The 17,418-nt window shown below is 38.4% G+C and overlaps 1 protein-coding gene and 1 long non-coding RNA gene across 2 annotated transcripts in view; both read left to right on the top strand.

Moving 5' to 3' along the window:
• LOC108588851 (uncharacterized) overlaps positions 1-15,008 on the top strand; it is a 62,978-nt gene extending 47,970 nt beyond the window's left edge. The window contains exon 4 of the long non-coding RNA XR_004735975.3: positions 14,917-15,008. This is a non-coding gene — a long non-coding RNA (uncharacterized LOC108588851). The remainder of the gene's footprint in view (positions 1-14,916) is intronic.
• Positions 15,009-15,589: 581 nt separating this feature from the next.
• Positions 15,590-17,418, top strand: part of COL6A5 (collagen type VI alpha 5 chain) — a 119,978-nt gene continuing 118,149 nt past the window's right edge. Inside the window, exon 1 of the mRNA XM_017965870.5 lies at positions 15,590-15,774. The gene's annotated coding sequence lies outside the window, so the exon portion shown is untranslated. The remainder of the gene's footprint in view (positions 15,775-17,418) is intronic.

Raw genomic sequence — 17,418 nt, 5'->3', positions numbered from 1 at the left:
AGATTGCAGAAACAACTGGAATCAAGTTTAGAGCTTCATCAGATGTTTTCTCCATTTAAAATTTCTGCTCCTCTCTCTGTTTGCTAATTCTTACTTGTTCTCTCTCTTCAGTCAGGCTTCTTCAACTTATCCCACCCATATGATAGCAAACCTGATCACTGACAACTCCCAAATTTAAGTCTAGGCACCTAGAAAGGGAGTGATCTAAGTTGCCAGTACTCAGGGATGAACCGTCATTGGGACCATAGCTTGGATTCGGTTTCAACCCCTAAGCCAACGAATAGTGGCAAGGAGGCAGATCTTAGATAAAGATGGCAGATTCTGTAGTAACAATGTAGGTAGAGGCAGAAGGGCAAGTCAAAAAGTATGATAGATAGCCTAAGTGGGTTCTTCATGCTTGATGACTATCTTTATAGAGAGTAGGTAATGGCCCAATAAAAAATGACTTTGAAGTTTGATTCTCAGAGTATATCTGTGGCACTGAGAGAAATACAGTCTTGCAGAGTTACTGGGCTTCTGGAGAAAGGTTGTAATTTTGCTTGTGGATATGTCAATATTGGGATATCATGGAATGTCCAGATAGAACAGTCCATCAGACAGTGGGAGATGTGGGACTAAAACTGAAACAGAGTCTTGTCGGCATGGTGTTTACCCACATGCTCAGAGTTGCAAGATTAAACTGAAAATTGGTTCAGCATGCAGAGGAAGCAGAGCAAAAGGTCAGATATTGAACTTTGATGTGGCCACACATCAAAGGCTGAAGGAGAAATGGAATCAAGGAAGAAATGTCACAAAATATGAGAATAAAGCCTAGAGTGTATAGTCTCCTCCAAAACAAAGAAGAAAATATTGAGTGGCGAGGCCAAGAAAACCTAACACTGTAAAAATTCAGGAGAATGAAGGCTGAGATTTAGCAGTTTAAGTAAACTTAGCAGCTTAGGTAAAGCAACATCAAAATATTGTTTCAGTTAGGATGCTCTGAAGCAACAAGTCATAGAAAATCCTGACCTAGCTGACTGTTTTAATAAGGATATTTATTGTCTCAGATAACAAGAAGTCAAAGGGAAGGGTAGCCACAGGCTACAAGCTGCATCTGCTCAATGACATCATCTAAGTCCCAGGTTTTTTCCATTAATTATCAAGCTAATCATAAGATGCCTGCTGTAGCAACAAGCATCTCACTTGACTATGATAGTGCCCAGAGAAGAAAATAGAGTGTATCTTTTTTAAAAAAGAGAAAACAGAAAGTGATGTCAAAAGGTGCCATAATAGAAATCGGTAGTTGTTGTCCCTGACAGAAACATAAATTTGATAATAATATAAGTAACAAAATACCTTATGAAAAATCCAGAATCCAATTAAGCAGTTACAGTACCCCAGATGAATACAAAATTGGGATCAGCTGCACCAAAACAAATGTGAAGAGCAATTTTACTTTACCTATGTCAGCCTTTCCCCCAAGCCAATGTACATAAGCATTTAGAGATACTGCAACTCCTCTCCAGAAAGAAGGGCTAGAGGGAGGCAAACGTCAATCTCTCTTGACTTTCAGTGCACTCCCCAAGGTGCTGGCTTCTGTTTCACGTCAATGGAGTGTTGAAGGTTCTGGTACAATCTGGATGCCTGGGGAAGCTAGTAGACAAGCTTTCGTGTAGCCAACATGGTTCTGGGGGTCATGGAGAAGATATATAACTGAGGCCTCTCCTCCAGGACAGAGGGAAAAATGAAGTATGGCTTTAATGTCTCTGGCCCTGTAGTATGCTCCCTGAGAGGCTGATTTCAGCCCCTGGAGCACTGAAGGAACTGGCATAGTCTAGATGCTCACGGAATCTGTGGCTGGCATGACTCTGCAAGACTGGAAAAGTGTGTATGACTGAGGGTTTACACCAAGGGGAAAAGGGAAGAGTGGAGCATGCTCCCAGTGTACCCAGCCTTTCAGTGCATTGCCCAAGGGGCTAGCTTCCATCTTACCTCACACAGAGCATCGATAGAACTAACATAGTCAGTTAGATACCAGAAGAAGCAAGAGATTATGGGCTTCTGAATAAAAACAAAAAAAGATTGGATGCTGAAGGCAACTAGGAACAAAGGCCTAGAATCTCTCTAGCCAAGCTAACTGGTGAAGATCTCTCCTAATCAAAGCCAGTCCCTAAAAAGTGGGAGAGAGAGACCTGTTTCTTCAGATACACGGACACAAGTGCAAAGCTACAAGAAACACGAATAATCAGGAAATCACCACACAATCAAAAGGACAAACTAAATTTCTATTAATTGAAACTAAAAAATGGTGATCTTTGAATTGCCCAACTAAGAGTTCAAAATCATTGTCTTAAAAAGTTCACTGAGTTAGAAGAGAACATAGATATGTAACTAAATGGAAGAGGAAAACATTACATAAACAAACTGAGAATATTAACAGAGATAAAAATAATAAGGAACCAAAAAGAAATTCTGGAACTGAAAAATATAACTGAACTAAAGAAAAAATCAATAGAGAGTTTCAACAGTAGATTTAATTAAGTAAAAGAAAAAAATCAACGAACTTGAAGGCAAGTAATTTGAAATTCTTCAGTCAGAGAAGCAAAAAGAAAAAAAAGAATAAAAAGAGTATAGAAATCATAACAGAATTATGGGATACTATCACAGGAGCTAACATATGCATTTCAAGAGTTCCAGAAGGAGAAGAGAGGGAAAAAGAGACAGAAATCTTATTTAAAGAAATAATGCCTGAAAACCACCCAAATCTGGGGAAGGAAAATGGACATCTGATTTCAACTCATAAATCCTAATGTATCCAAAATAATATGAGCCTAAAGAATTCTATAAAGAGTTAAATATATGGAATCAATTTAAATGACCATCAATCGATGAATGGATAAATAGAATGTGGGGTATATACCCACTCCTATACAGTCATATAAAATAAAAAAATCAAGTCATTTGCAGAAACATGAATGGAACTGAAGGTCATTATGTTAAGTGAAATAAGCCAGGCACAGAAAGACAGATGCCACATGTTCTTGCTCATATGTGGGAACTAAAAAAAGAAAAATCTCATAAAGATAGAGAATAGAATGACAAACATCAGAGGCTGGGAAGGGTGTGTGGATAGGAGGAGGAAATACATAAGAAGTTGTCAGTGAGATAAACATACAGTTAGATTTAAAAAAAAAGCCCCAATATTTGAGAACTGCATAGGGTGATTATAGTTAGCAACAAGGTGTTGTAATTTCAAAGTAGCTAAAAGAGAGGACTTTAAGTCTTATCAACACATGGAAATGATAAATGCTCAAGATAATGGATACCCCAAATACCCTGACCTCATCATTGCAGTCTATGCATGTAACAGATACTCATATGTACCTCATAAATATGTAAAATATTTTGTATCAATAATAAGTAAATAATAAAAAGGAAGAAGTAAAAATTATCTGCATATGACATTATCTCCTATGTAGAAAATCTCAGTGATGCCACAAAAACTTGTTAGAACTAATAAACAAATACAGTAAAGTTATACAATCAATGTACAAAAATCATTGGCATTTTTATTCACTAACAACAAACTATGTGAAAAGGAAATTAAGAAAAAAACTTATTTATAATAACATCAGAATGATACAATACTTGGAAATAAACTTAACCAAAGAAGTAAAAGACTTGAACACTAAAAAATATAAATTGTTGATAAAGTTGAAGAAGACACAAATAAATGCAAAGATATTCCATGTTCATGGATTGAACAAGTTAATATTGTTAAAATGTCTATATTACTCAAAATAATTTACAGATTAATATAATCCCTATGAAAATTCCAATGAAATGTTTTTTAGAGAAATGGAGAAAAGAAGCCTAAAATTAATATGAAATCGCAAGACACTGAATAGCAAAAGCAAATTTGAAAAAGAAGAACAAAGCTGAGGGCATTATACCACCTGATTTCAAACGCTACTATAAAGCTGTTGTAATCAAAACAGTATGGTATTGACATAAAAACAGACATATAAACCAACAGAACAGAATAAATATATATTTTACATATATATGTACACAGTTAGCTGATCTTGGACAAGGGTGCCCAGGATACATAATGGGGAAAAGAAAGAGATAGTCTCTTCAATAAATGGTGTTGGAAAAGCTGGATATCCACATGCAAAAGAATGAAATTGAATCTTTATCTTACACCATACACAAATATCAAAGATATAAATATAAAACCTGGAACTGTAAAACTACTAGAAGAAAACATAGATATATACTCCATGGCATTGGGCTTAGCAATTATTTTTGAATATGACATCAAGAGTACAGAAAACAGAAACAAAATTAAATAAGTGTGACTACATCAAACTAAAAAGCATCTGCACAGCAAAGAAAACAATCAACAGATTGAAAAGGCAACCTACAGAATGGAAAAAAGTATTTGCAAATCATGTATTTCACAAAAGATTAATATCTCAAAAAAACCCCAAACCAAAACAAGAAACTCCTACAATTCAACAGCAAAAATAAAAACTAAAAAATAAACAAAAAACAAAAAAGTAAAAAAGCTAAAGTAAATTAAACTAATAACCTGATTGGGCAAGGGACCTGAATAGACATTTCTTCAGAAAAACAAATGGCAACAAGTACACGAAATGATGCTCAACATCACGAATCATCCAGGGAAATGCAAATTAAAACCACAGTAAGATGTCACTGCATACCTGTTAGAATAGCTGTTATCAAATAAACAAAAGGTAAGTGTTGGTTAGGATGTGATGAAATTGAAACTGTTGTACACAGTTGGCAGGAATGTAAAATGGCACAGCCACCATGGAAAACAGTATGGCAGTTTCTCAAAAATTTAAAAACAAAACACCATACGATCTGGCAAATCCACTTCTGGGTATACATCTAAGAGAATGAATATCAGAATGTCAAATGCACTCTCATGTTCATTGAGGCATTATTCATGACAGTCAAGATCTGGAAACATCCTAAATGTCTATCAGTGATGACTGGCTAAAGAAAATGTGGTATATCCATACAATAAAATATTATTCAGCTCTAAAAGAAAAGGAAATCCTGCAATATGTGATGACATGGATGAACCTAAAGGACATTATGCTAAATTAAATACATCAATCACAGAAGGACAAATACTGTATGATTCTATTTTATGGGGTATCTAAAATAGTAAAATGCACAGATATGAAGACTAGAATGGTGTTGCCAGGGGCTTGTGAGGAAAAGGAAATGGGAGTTGCCATCCAATGGGTAGAAAGTTTCATTTATGCAAGATGAGAAAGTTCTGGAGATCCGCTGTACAACATTATACCTATATTACTGATACCATATTGTGCACTTAGAAATTTAAGAAGGTGGAGCTGATGTCAAGTGTTCTTACCACAGTGTGTATAAATAAAAAGAAAAAATGTTTTGATCTTCCTTTGTGTATAATTGGCTAGAAGAATTTCATATGCCCACTGGCAAGAACAGGACTAACATAAACTACTGGGTTTAAACTGAGTTGGCAATACGGTCAATTTCCCTAAGTACAATGCCTTACAAAGTGTAAATACTTGAACTCAAAACTCAAACACTGCTAGTGAAGAAGAATGGCATAGTGAATTTTGAGTAGGAAGCCAATATTGTTTTCTCCTATTTCTTATTAGGAAATTGACAAAGAGCATGTGGAGTTTAAAAGATTGATTGGCACAGAAAACTTTGAAATAGATGTGGCAAAATCAGAATAAATAAGAAGCTTGTCAAATGGCAGTGAAGGCCTATTGAAGTTAGACAGCATTGCTCAGAAGACCTATCAGCAAAGTCTTGAGATATTGAATAACATTCAAGACATTTGGTTATAGGCGTCATTGTCACTGACATTTCTAATACTAGTAAGGGGAAAATTCAGGTGCAAGAGAGCTTTTCTTTTCTTACTTCATTTTTCTGAGATGGAGTCTCCCTTGTCTTTTATTCTCTTTCTTTCTTTCTTCCTTTCTTTCTTCCTTCCTTCCTCTTTCTTTCTTTCCTTCTTTCTTTCTTTCTTTCTTTCTTTCTTTCTTTCTTTCTTTCTTTCTTTCTTTCTTTTCTTTCTTTCTTTCTTTTTCTTTCAAGACGGAGTCTCGCTGTCGCTCAGGCTGGAGTGCAGTGTGGTGCCATTCATCTTGGCTCACTGCAACCTCTACCTCCTGGGTTCAAGCGATTCTCCAGGCTTAGCCTCCTGAGTAGCTGGGATTACAGGTCCATGCCACCACTCCTGGCTAATTTTTCTATTTTTAGTAGAGATGGGTTTCACTATGTTGGCCAGGCTGGTCTTGACCTCATGACCTCAGATGATCTGCCTGCCTCAGCCTCCCAAAGTGCTGGGGTTACAGGCATGAGCCATCCTGCCCAGCCTTTAACATATATATAAATGACAAGTACTCCATCATGTGCATGTACTAGATTTTCTGTATCCATTCATCTGTTGATGAACACTTAGGTTGCTTCCTAATCTTGGCTACTGTGAATAGTGCTGAAAAACAAACAAACAAACAAACAACAACAACAACAAAAAAAAACGTGGGAGTGCAGATATCTCTTCAATATACTGATTTCCTTTCCTTTGAGTTTACACTCAGCAGTGAGATTGCTGGATTGTATGGTAGCCCTATTTTTTTCTTCAACTTTTATTTTAAGTTCCAGGGTACATGTGCAGAACATGCCGGTTTGTTACATAGGTAAATGCGTGCCATGGTGGTTTGCTGCACAGATCAACCCATCACCTAGGTATTAAACCCAGTATCCATTAGCTATTTTTCCTGTTGCTCTCCCTTGCCCTCCCCGCTCATCCCTGATAGGCCCCAGTGTGTGTTGTTCCCCTCCATGTGTCCATGTGTTCTTCCAGCTCCAGCTCTATCCATGTGCCTACAAAGGACATGATCTCATTTCCTTTTGTGACTGCATAGTATTCTCTGATGTATATGTGCCACATTTGTGTTGATTCCATGCCTTTACTATTGTGAATAGTGCTTCAGTGAACATATGCATACATGTACCTTTTTTTCTTCTTGTTTTTGAAAGTTCAAGCAACAACAATATGCAAATGCATACACATATCTTTATAGCAGAATGATTTACATTCCTTTGGGTATATACCCAGTAATGGGATTGCTGGGTCAAACAGTATTTCTGCTTCTAGATCTTTCAGGAATCGCCACATTGTCTTCCAGAATGGTTCAATGAATTTACACTCTTACCAACACTGTAAAATGTTCCTTTTTCTCTGAAGCCTCACCAGCATCTGTTGCTTCTTAACTTTTTATTAATTGCTATTCTGACTGGCTTGAGATGGTATCTCATTGTGTGTTTGATGTTTGTTTCTCTAATGATCAGTAATGTTGAGCTTCTTTTCGTATGTTGCTGGCTGTATGAATGTCTTCTTTTGAGAAGTGTCTGTCTGTGTCCTTTGCCCACTTTTTAATGGGGTTGTTTGTTTTTTCTTGTAAATTTGTTTAAATTCCTTGTAGACTCTGGATATTAGACCTTTGTCAGATGTATAAATGGCAAACATTTTCTTGCATTCTGTAAGTCATCTGTTTATTCTGATGATAGTTTTTATTTTGTTTTGTTTTTTGCTCTTTAATTAGATCCCATTTGTCAATGTTTGCTTTTGTTGCAATTGCTTTTGTTGTCTTCATAAAAACTTTTCCCCTGCCAATGTCCTGAATGATATTGCCTAGATTTTCTTCTAGGTTTTTTTTTTTATAGTTTTGTATATTACATTTAAGGCTTTAATCCATCTTGAGTTAATTTTTGTGTAAGGCACAAGGAAGAAGTTTGGTTTTAATTTTCTACATATGGCTAGCCAGTTCTCTCAGCACAATTTATTAAACAGGGAGTCCTTTCCCCATTGCTTGTTTTCATCAGGTTTGTTGAAGATCAGATAGTTGTAGGTGTGTGGTTTTATTTCTGGGTTCTCTATTCTGTTCCAGTTTATGTGTCTGCTCTTGTACCAGTACCATGATGCTTTGGTTACTGTAGTCTGGTGGTATAGTTTGAAATTGGATAGCATGATGCCTCCAGCTTTGTTCTTTCTGCTTAGAATTGTCTCGGCTATTCAGGCTTTTGTTTTTGTTTCATACGAAGTTTTAAATAGTTTCTAATTTTGTAAAGAAAGTCAACAGTAGTTTAATGGGAATAGTATTGAATCAATAAATTCCTTTGGGCAGTATGGCCATTTTCACGATATTGATTCTTCCTATCCATGATCATGGAATGTTTTTCCATTTGTTTGTGGCTTCTCTGATTTCTTTGAGCAGTGGTTTATAGTTCTCCTTGAAGATGTCCTTCACTTCCCTTATTAGCTGTATTCCTAGGTATTTTATTCTCTTTGCAGCAATTGTGAATGGGAATGCATTTATGATTTTGCTCTCTGCTTGCCTGTTGTTGGTGTATAGGAATGGCGGTGATTTTTGTACATTGAGTTTGTATCCTGAGACTTTGTTGAAATTGCTTATCAGCTTAAGAAGCTTTTGGGCTGAGATGATGAAGTTTTCTTGATATAGGATCATGTTACATGAAAACAAAGATAATTTGGTGTCTTCTCTTCCTATTTGAATACGCTTTTTTCTTTCTCTTGTCTGATTGCCCTGGCCAGAACTTTCAATACTATGTTGAACAGGAGTGGTTAGAGATGACATCCTTGTCTTATGTCAGTTTTCAAGGGGAATGCTTCCAGCTCTTACCCATTGAGAATGATATTGGCTGTGGGTTTATCATATATGGCTCTTATTATTTCAAGATATGTTCCTTCAATACGTAGTTTATTGAGAGTTTTTAACATGAAGTTATGTTGAATTTTATCAAAAGCCTTTTCTGCATCTATTGAGATAATTATGTGTTTTTTTTTTGTCTTTAGTTCTGTTTATGTAGTCATTAACAGTTTAGTTGTACATTAAAAAATACCTAAGAGAGTAACTGGATTGTTTGTAACACAAAAGAAAGATACTTGAGGTGATGAATACCACATTTACCCTGATGCAATTATTACACATTGCATGTCTATACCAAAATATCTTATGTACCTCATAAATATATATACCTACTATGTACCCACAAATTTAAGAAATATTTTTAAGAATTTTAGAATTGTCTCTCTGGGCTGTTAAAAATAAAATTGAATGAAAAGGACTTCAACTGCTCCTTGGAAGTGTAAAATCTGAATCATGGCCTTGATTGTTAAAACGTTCTTCATTTTTGTAAATTCTCACCCTAGTTTCTGGGTAATATTCACAGAAATTTCATTTGTTTTATATTTTCTGAACATTTGGATTCGAGAAGCATTTGGAATCTTTTTACAAAATCTTTTCTAATAAGGACAGTAACAACAAAAAGTCTTAATCATTCACTAAACACATTTTGCAGACTTACGTGATGGCCAAAACACCAGCACTCACTGACTTATCCACATTTCCCTTTCTAATTGTTTCTTGTCTTGCTTTTCCTTTTAGGGAATGAATGAAGCACAGCACCAAAATTTCAGGTGTATGCAGCTGGAATAATTACAGCGAGCACCAAGTCAGGACATCTTGCCAATGTATTACTTAGTAGTTGGATGTATACAGTAGTATTAACATTGAGGACTTGAAATTTCTTGTTACTTAATATCCTTCAGAGACACGTTTACAGAATTTCATGCTTATGCTTGACAGATGTTTGGTGGTTCAGGAAGGAATGATTAAAAATTCAGATATATAAACAGAGATCTTAGTCACACAATAAATCACACAGGAATTAAGTTTCCCAAGAGGACCAAGTAAAATCAGCAGAAAAGGACCCAGAGCATTTGGCAATTTTTTTTTTTTTTTGAGATGGAGTCTTGCTCTGTCACCCAGGCAGGAGTACAGTGGCGCAGTCTTGGCTCACTGCAACCTCCGCCTCTCGGGGTCAAGTGATTCTCCTGCCTCAGCCTCCTGAGTAGCTGGGACTACAGGTGCAAGCCACCATGCCTCTAATATTTTGTATTTTTAGTAGAGATGGGGTTTCACTGTGTTAGCCAGGATGATCTCGATCTGCTGACCTCATGGTCCGTCCGCCTCAGCCTCCCAAAGTGCTGGGATTATAGGAGTGAGCCACCCACCGTGTCTAGCTTGGGATTTCTTTTACATCTTTTACTTGATTGTATATAAATCCCTAAGTCTACATTGGTTTTTCTGGATTCTTGACATCCAAGCCAGTGTTTATTTGTTAGGCAGCAATAATAATAAACACTCAGGATATTTTCAAAGGTAGAAGTAGCGGTTACAGGATTCACCTAATGGAAGCGATTTCAATGGAAAGGCCTACTCATAACAAGGGCAAAATGAACGGGCACTGTGGTTCATTAATGAGCATTTTGTACATTTGAGTATGTGAATCAATTCTTTGAACTAGGATTGCTCAACTCTACCTGCTCAAATGAATCAGGGATATTTTGGGAGCCTAAAAATATCTCAATTTCTGGCACCATTCCCCAGAGATTCTGATTTAATTGGTCTTAGGTTGGGCCTATACATATGCATTTTTTGAAAAAACTCTCTATTGACTTTGAGACACAATTCTTTAGAAACTATAATGTCAAGCCTGATCTCATCAAAACCTAATAAAACAAAAGCCAGGAAACAGGTTCAGAACCCATCAGACTATAGTGGCTCCTTTAAGATTTAACTTACACCAGTGAATTAGCCTTAACCATTTCTTACATTATCAATTTTAATATCCCAACAGCATTGGTTTGAGGCATTGCATATTTTTTGAAACTTGAGCTACTCCTAAAAGCCCTCCTTGGTGACCTGATGTACTGAGAACTTGCCCGCTTGCTTAGCAGTGGTTGTTGAGCCTTATACGTGGTGTGTATTTAAGTATGTGGCTTCATTCATTGAGTGGGACATGAGATATTCTGAAGTTACCTGTAGTTAGCTCTTCATTGCAAATGGAAACAGATAATATTACTATTTACTTTTCCTACTGTGGCGCTCTTTTATTTTTAAGTTACTTCAGGACGGTTCTGAGGTACCAAAATGACTAGGTGAATAGCAATTATATTTTATTGAATGAAACACAGCTTAATTAGATTAGGCCAAGGAGGGCTATTTCCTCACTAATGTGCACAACTGAGGGTAGGACAAAGTATTAAAGATAACTAGAACTTGCAATTCTAACACTCCCTGAAGCTCTCTGTCTCTCTTTTCTGCATGTCAGCTCTAATCCTTAGACTCTTTTTCACAATGACTGGAATGTGGCTTCCATCAGGCTTCAGAGTCACATTTATCTTCTGAGGAATGGAAACTCAGTTTTTTTGAACCAAGGATCCTAGGGTGACTGGCCAAACTTGGGTCAAGGGCATCCCCAAAGAACTGTGGTTAGGGATGTGAGACTGACAAAATAGCATTTGTCTTTAGATTATAGAGATAGAATAAATGTTTCCTAGGAGGGGAAACGGAATGTTCTTTGGGAATTCTAAAAAAAAAAAAGGCAGATATCCAGTACAGACAGCACAGTCATTGCTTTCTGGTTCTAATTGCTGTTGGAGGTGGAAGGTGTCTCCTCAAGAGACACGGCTCCCTAGTCTTGCAGAGTTGAACTTAGGACTTTTTCAGACCCACCTCTTGTGTCATCCTCTCATTAGCCTTTATTGACTCTACTACCCCCAACCACCCACACTGGTGGCTTCACCTTCCACTGTGATGCTACAACATAAAGTAATAGGCCATGATTACAGTGTGCTGCCAACTGTTGAGTTTCCCGGAAGACCCTCAGAAGAACCTGTTGACCCAACTTACCGCAGTAAATGTAAACGCAATATTGATTGTCTTAGTAATGTCTCAGAAAGGAACTCAGGGAGGATATTTATAGGGTTTAGGTCCTAGACTGGGTGAATTTCAGGTGGGTTTTACAAGACAGAAAATTCTTTGGGTTTGGCAAAGTTCATGACATAATAGCTTTGAACTGTAGCCCACAGGGAGATGAAGGAGTTGAAGCAAGTCTTCTAGAGCAAGCTGGTAATGAAGATAAGTAAGCCACTTTGGTTAGTCATATTCCTGTCCATTAGGAGCAGGTATTTCTTAAAGCAAGTAGCTAAGTCATGTTTGCTTATTTTCAGCACAGCTCAACAGAGAGAAAATAAAGCATACTATATTCCAGAATTATTTAATACACAGAGAGGAAAGTATTTTGCTTCAGTTATCAATAATGCATTTTAATTGTTAATTTTTTATCTGTTGGTATATAGGCATGACCAAGGGACCTTGAGTCACATGTAAGAAAAATGTTATTTTCTCTTTTAATAATTCTGAATGCGTCAACAAGAAAGTTAATCGTCTTTCCATTTAAGTCAGCTCACGGCCAGTCGCGGTGGCTCAAGCCTTCCACCTCCAACAGCAATTTTTTGGGAGGCCGAGGCAGTGGATCGCGAGGTCAAGAGATCGAGACCATCCTGGTCAACATGGTGAAACCCCGTCTCTACTAAAAATACAAAAAATTAGCTGGTCATGGTGGCGCGTGCCTGTAATCCCAGCTACTCAGGAGGCTGAGGCAGGAGAATTGCCTGAACCCAGGAGGCGGAGGTTGCGGTGAGCCGAGATCGCGCCATAGCACTCCAGCCTGGGTAACAAGAGCGAAACTCCGACTCAAAAAAAAAAAAAAAAAAAAACAGCTCACATCCAAAATCGTCTTGCATATTTCTGATAGTACGATTTTCACATTTTCAGACATACCATCAATATTTCCCAGTGGAAGTCGACGAGTGCAGGGTAGAGTAGAATTTGCTACCTCTTACTCTGATGTTATCTCCTTGTTTAAAACAGCCACGGAAAACACAGACTGTGAAGGTTGGGTTAACTAAAGGCGAATATAAATCATGATGAAGCCTGAAAAAAAATAATATATTTCCACACTTTTGAAATTTTGGATTCTTTTTCTTTTATTCAATATCTTTTTATTTTGTAGAGAAAATGGTAAGTGAAACTTCAGTCAGATAAAGTAATGTAAGTCCAGTTGTATTCTATTTTGTTAGGAAATTGAAAAGTTGGCACTTTCAGTGCCTGAATTCCTTCAGATGTGAAGCTCCAAACTTCTACTTTCTGAAATAAATTAAGTTAATGTATCCTTAATAGAATAAATGCAATTCTCAATAGTGAATAAGTTTCACATTATAATTTCTTTAGGAAAAACTTGTTTTAATTTTATAAGCAGAAGAAAGGAAAGAAAATGTTGAAATCTGTGGAAAAAGTTGTAGATTCCTGGAGCCACTTTTACTTCATTATTGTGAAAGTTAAATCATAATTTAATTGCAAGTAAAAAGCATTCAATAATAGAATGCTTTTTACTTGCAATAAAATTATGCAAGTAATTTTTGTTTGTTTGTTTTTGAGGTAGGAACTTTTATTATCACAAGTCCAAAGAAGTCAAGTTACTTGGCCCAAATGCCACACAGCAAGCAAGTGGCCTGTCCAAGATGTGATCTTGGGTTTGTCTGACTGCAGAGCCCAGGATTAAATCTGACTGCATGTTGAGCACTGACCTCATTCTCCTCGGGCCTGGCCAGAGCTCCCACCCTCACTATCTAGTGTGTATATGAGGGGTCAGGAACAAAGGGAGGACTATTGTAAGTGGAGCCCAAGGCACTGTAGGGTCCTGGAGAAATAAGGGGGCAGGGGTGCCTGGAGCTCAATGGGGGTGTCCCTGGCCCTGGTGCCTGGGAGGAGGAGCCAATGTAGATGGAGGTGCAAGGGCAGCTGGGCAGCCTGGGAGGGGGTCAGGTGGAGGCGTCTGAGGAGCCTGTGTTTGGGGCTTGGTGCTCTCAGCTGGCAGCAGAAATTGCTGGCCCAGGACAGTGCACACGCGGGCAGCGTATGTGTGGTCCCCAAGCACAGGGCAGAGCTGTAGTACCATGTGCACCTGCAGTTGACTGGAGAAAACTGTCAGCAGCTGCAGCTGGACCAGGGCACAGCCAGAGCCTGTGGCCAACACACGAAAGTGGCCACGAGAGTCTTCTTGACACCTTCCAGGATGTCCTTTTGGGATGGGGCCTTCACTGGAACTGAAAGATTGACCCCATCAATGTGTTCCAGTTTCAGAAACTTCTAGAGAAGTTTCTAAACAACAAAAGAACCACCAAAAACACAAACCCACAACTTCCTTTTGGCTTCAGTACTATATTACTCTAATTGTGAAGAAAAACCCCGCCCTTCTCCTGAAGTATAAAGTAGGCCTCCTTTCTCCCTTGGGGTATTACTCTTGGTTGGGAAAGAATATCTCAATTAATAAATCTTTACACACTGAGGGTATGTGGACATCACAGTAGCAAAGTTTTGGCCTGGGTGGGGCATGAATGTGAGATAGATGTATATTACTCTAGCTTCTTGATATTCTAGCCCATAGAATCTCTGTGCTTCACTCTGGTAATGAGTGGCACATTTTTTGTTAAACCTGGACAGATCTGACACTCATTGATACTGAAGGGTGAGTCTTAGCATTCAAATCCAGGATTTCAGGATGTTCTGTGCAGAACACCCCATAACCTTGACTATTCCAAGTAGATTCAAAGTAGATAAAATACACTTTTTTTTTTTTTGAGAAAAACCATTTTCAACTTGCATCATTTTTTTCTTATTCATGAAAAACAAAACAAGAAAACAGTTTTCGGTTCACACATATTTGTGTTCTCTTTGTTAAAAAAAATTGAATAATAAAAAGAGAAAATCCTGACAGTCCTCATTACACTTCCCTCTCTTCATTTTTCCAACCCTATTCTTTTAAGACATACTTAGAAACTTCCTAGTTAACTTCAGAAGCAATCCCAGAATTGGGTTCTTGCCAAGCAAGGGTGAGCTCCCATCTCTCACGTTTCCTCTTGACCTTTTAATAAACTTTCATCAGTGAAAGTAATTGTAAGGTATCTCTTCACAGACAGTCTGAAGAAGCTGGCAGGCTGAAGCAATGGATTGATTGAACTCAACCACTCAAGCTAGGAGTACCTTTACTGGCAGGTGATATACATGTATGTAATACAAAATCTCAACCTGCGTACATGTCCATGCAAATGAAACAGAAATAAACTATGCATGTAAGCATAGTCTATTTGCTTTCCAAATTCTTCACTATGATCTGTATACTAAAATCACATCTTCATTTTTGTTGCCTGCTCCATTTCCCCACCCTGCCCTTTCTAGAAGTTGCTGGGTAAAACTCCTGCGGCCTTTAGCATCAGGAGTGCGTTGCTTTCTCTCTGATCTGGCTTCCTCCAGGACTTTGCTCCTCTTTGGGCATCTTCCCTGGTTCTCTGCAGGCTGCCTCTGAGGAATTGGGAACTTTGGAGCCAAATGGCGAGTCCTCTACCCAAGTAGTCGAAGTGACCGCAGCTCGGTTGCCAGCAAAGATTGCCCTTGGTTTCTGAGAAATTCTGACTTCCCAAGTTCATTTGGCCTCCGGCGGCTTCTCTGAAACAAAGCCAACAAACAGCTGGAGCGTCTCTGGACACTCACATTGAAACCTGTGAAGAATTAAAAGCCCCAGGAAAGAGCCAGGCCAGCGGCACGAGTCAGCGCCTGCTTAAAAGAGCCTCGCAGTGCACGCGGCGTTCGCTCGGAGCACCCACCCGCGGCGGGGCAACGCCGACCAGGGCTTCCGGCGCGCGCGCCTTCCAGGTGAGCCGCGGGCGCCCGAGAGGCGCGCGGTTACGGCGCTCAAGCGCTCGGTGCAGCCCCCTCTGGAGAGTTGGGGGCGGTTTCCAGGGCCCTGAGTGTCCCCTGACCCCGGGAAAGCTGGGTGAGTATGGGTGCGGGGACTTGGGGCCTGAGGCGGGCGGAGAAGGAACCCTCAGGGAGGCAGATGTGAGAAGAGGAAATTATCTTTCTGGTGATTTGCACCTGTTGATGGCCCAGATCTGGGCTTTCAGGCATTTTACAGATGGTTGAGACAGGTTCTGAAAGGATAGACTCAGAATTCGAAAGGACCTTAGAGCAGTGCTATCCGTAGTGTGGTGCAAGGACTCATTAGCATCGCCGGCCCCTAGAAGCTCGTTAGAAATGCAAAATCATAGACCCCACCCAAACGCTGCCAAACCAGAATCTCTGGGAATGTGGATAAGGAATGTGTATTTTAACAAATCCTCCATGGGATTCGGATGCAGCTAAAGTTAGAGAACCACTGCCTTAGAGGTCATTTAGTCCTACATTTGAGCCCCTAACCCCAATGCAGGAACCCCCAAATAAACCAATGGGTGTGTAGGCAATGTGCCAAAGGCATTAGATACTGGGGTGTATTCAGGTATAAAAAGAACTTTTAAACACTCATGGTTTAAAAGTTGTGGGAATTTATTCTGTCCCAAACTAAACTGTGATATTTGAGATTTCCTGAGAACAGCACTCAGAGATTCAACAAATATTTCTGAGTTTTTACTGTGTGCAAGTCTCCAGGTAACGTTCTTTCAAAGTGCCGGAGGGATTTTTGTACTCTCCAGATCCCCAAACTGGTAGCATGTTATTTCTTTTACCAGAATCTTCATAAGTTGATGTAGTGCTTTATACGTCACATATATTTTGTTTTTTGGTATTCGACTGCTTATTCTGAAACTAACTGTCGTTGTTAACTCAGGGTGTCGCGCTAGTTATCTTGGAAGAAATGTATTTACTTTGTGAATTCTGAACAAAAATCCTTAAGAAAAATTCACTCGGCAAGACTTTTTTCCCCCCATTTTTTCTATTTAAGTTTAGAGTGCTACAATTTACAAATAGAATAAGTAGGAATCTTGAGGTTTCATATGAATTAAAATAGAGAAGATAATTCCCAAGTTTCTAAATAACTCCTTCAGATGAGGCAGGATCTTCATCACCGCTGAGAACCTGAGCCTTACTCTTTGATGAAAGAAGGCTTTATGAATGGTTTTGTGTTATTCTCCTTTCAGTGGCTTAACTTAAACATGAAGTCTAAATCCACTACTACCAGAGACTTATTTGGAGACTCTGGAGCAAATTTATTTGCAGATATTTCTCAATTTTTCCTTTTCTTCAGTGAGCAGGTACAGGATGTAAGGTTTTGATAGGGTACTTGTTAACATTATATTAAAGTAGTACCCTGGAGATCCCTGTGTAGTCATGATATTGAACTATTATTAATATGTTAAAGCATAGAAAACATTCAACACAATGATTTTATATTTAATTATGTACATATGTCTTAAGTTAAAACATCTAAAAGGCTTTTTCACGTATTTTGAATATTTGACCTCTGTGTTTGAAAACAACTTTGGAAATATCAGTAAAATTGGGAGCCACTGCTAGCAATGTTATGAGCCCATGAAAATAAAGTTTGCCACTGTAAATATTTCCCCATCTTGGATCATAGCTACATGCAGAAATTGTTTGTAAATATTCAACGAGCAATCTATGATGAAGTGTAAGGCTGACAGCA

This window comes from Callithrix jacchus, chromosome 17, assembly GCF_049354715.1.
Source record: "Callithrix jacchus isolate 240 chromosome 17, calJac240_pri, whole genome shotgun sequence".
Taxonomy (NCBI): domain Eukaryota; kingdom Metazoa; phylum Chordata; class Mammalia; order Primates; family Cebidae; genus Callithrix; species Callithrix jacchus.
Note: the sequence above shows the minus strand (reverse complement) of the source record. Positions and strands in the feature narration are given on the sequence as shown.